The sequence below is a fragment of the Pteropus alecto genome, unplaced genomic scaffold, assembly GCF_000325575.1.
Source record: "Pteropus alecto unplaced genomic scaffold, ASM32557v1 scaffold63, whole genome shotgun sequence".
In the NCBI taxonomy this organism is placed as follows: domain Eukaryota; kingdom Metazoa; phylum Chordata; class Mammalia; order Chiroptera; family Pteropodidae; genus Pteropus; species Pteropus alecto.
In genome coordinates this window covers 3,574,072-3,575,802 of record NW_006434897.1, presented here as the reverse complement: position 1 = coordinate 3,575,802, position 1,731 = coordinate 3,574,072, and the positions used below count along the sequence as shown (strand labels likewise).

At 33.7% G+C, this 1,731-nt stretch overlaps 1 pseudogene; it reads left to right on the top strand.

The window, feature by feature from the left end:
• The first annotated feature begins 521 nt into the window (after positions 1–521).
• On the top strand, positions 522–639 carry LOC112478907 (annotated as a pseudogene).
• The last annotated feature ends 1,092 nt before the right edge of the window (positions 640–1,731 follow it).

The window sequence follows — 1,731 nt, the reverse complement described above, 5'->3', positions numbered from 1 at the left end:
AAATGTATAAAGCAATTTCAGCAATAAAGCAGATTTATGGAATTTGATGTCAGAGTAAATGGAAATGTTATCCACATCACTGGATACTTATAAGCGTCAAATGAGTTACCACACCCAAAACTGCTTTGCAGGTGTCTGCGCAGGATTCTTCCTACTGTAATGATAACAAAAATAGTACATATTACATCAAAGAAGAGATGTGCCTTATTCATTTTGATGCCTCTACTCTTGGCATATTCTAGGTACATAGTAAACTATTGTTTGTTTGTTTTTTTTTCAGTTGAAGTAGTGAAGATTAAAACTATTTTAATCTTCCTGTACATTTTTGTTCTTTTCTTTTACTCTAGACAATCTGAACTTCTCCAATACTCCACCCACTTAGTTTTCTTTTCTTCAGAAGTAAATTTGCCTTTTACAATTTGCCAAAACAGTAAGCATCTATCTGGATAATTTTTTAGTGAGTTGAAAAAATTATGGGCCTAAAGTAACAAGTGTTCTTAACTAAACGTACTTTTATTAAAATAAACATGATGCCACCCTGAACAAGCCTGATCCCGTCTGATCTCGGAAGCTAAGCAGAGTCGGGCCTGATTAGTACTTGGATGGGAGACCACCTAGGAAGACCAGGTGCTGTAGGCTTAAAAAAATTAAAAAAAAAAAAAGAGATTGTAAGCTGACAAGGTTCTTGCAATCTGGGAGGTCAACCAAGGGTTACCTCACCTAAATAAATAAATAAATTAAATTAAATAAAATAAATAAAAATAAATAAACATTGACCTTAAATATTAGCTCAAATACTCACAAAGAACATTATAAAGAAAGAGTAACTCTTTTCTCAAAGATTTATGAGAAAGTTTCTGTTCATAGTACTTGTGAATGGCCCAGGTTGGTAGTCACTGATCAGGTTAAACAGGACTATCTTCCTTTGGACCTCACCTTCCTGGTGTTAGCTCAGATTTCCCTGAACTCTATAGTTAAGTAGTTGCTGTCACCATATTTTGGTGAGACAAATCCAAAATTCTGAAGTCTCCAAGATATTCAGATTATTATCAGACTACATAGCATCTAATGAAGAAAAGTCTGGCAGTAAGGATCTGATAAAAGCTACTACAGATTATTAAGGGTTTTCGAAAGGAGCCTGAGTCTGCTCTCCATGTCTTGAACATCAGAGAGGTGACAATTTTGCTTTTAATAATTCCGCATTTTATTATTTACTTCCTAAACTCAATAGTATAACCAGACCAAAAAACAGCATATGCCTTTAATATAAGCCTCTTAAAAATAATGATATTATACTTTACTCTTTTAACAATTCTAGAGCAGAATATAGTTGTGTGAGAATGAAACTTATGAGAGATGAATTTTGAGGATACGGATAACATAGAGAAAAGGTTTATTTTTAGAGGCCTAATTTAGGAGGAAAAGTGCAAGCAAGGCAGCCAAATGGTCCTTGAATTGCTATAGTTTCGTATAGTTAGGCATTAGATCAGCTGGTGCCTTTGTGATGAAGGAAGAATAGAAAGAAGGGTACTCAAACTATCTTTGCCTGCTGTAAGATTTTGAATTTGCCAAAATATCAAGGATGATATATTCAAAGTATTGTAAAATTTGCTTCAGTTCTGTGCATTGGATTACCATTTTCTTATGGGACATGATGACAACTCAAAAAAAGCCTAATCACTTCTATTCAAAAGTTGTTGAATATTGTGACAGCAAGAAAACAAATGACAT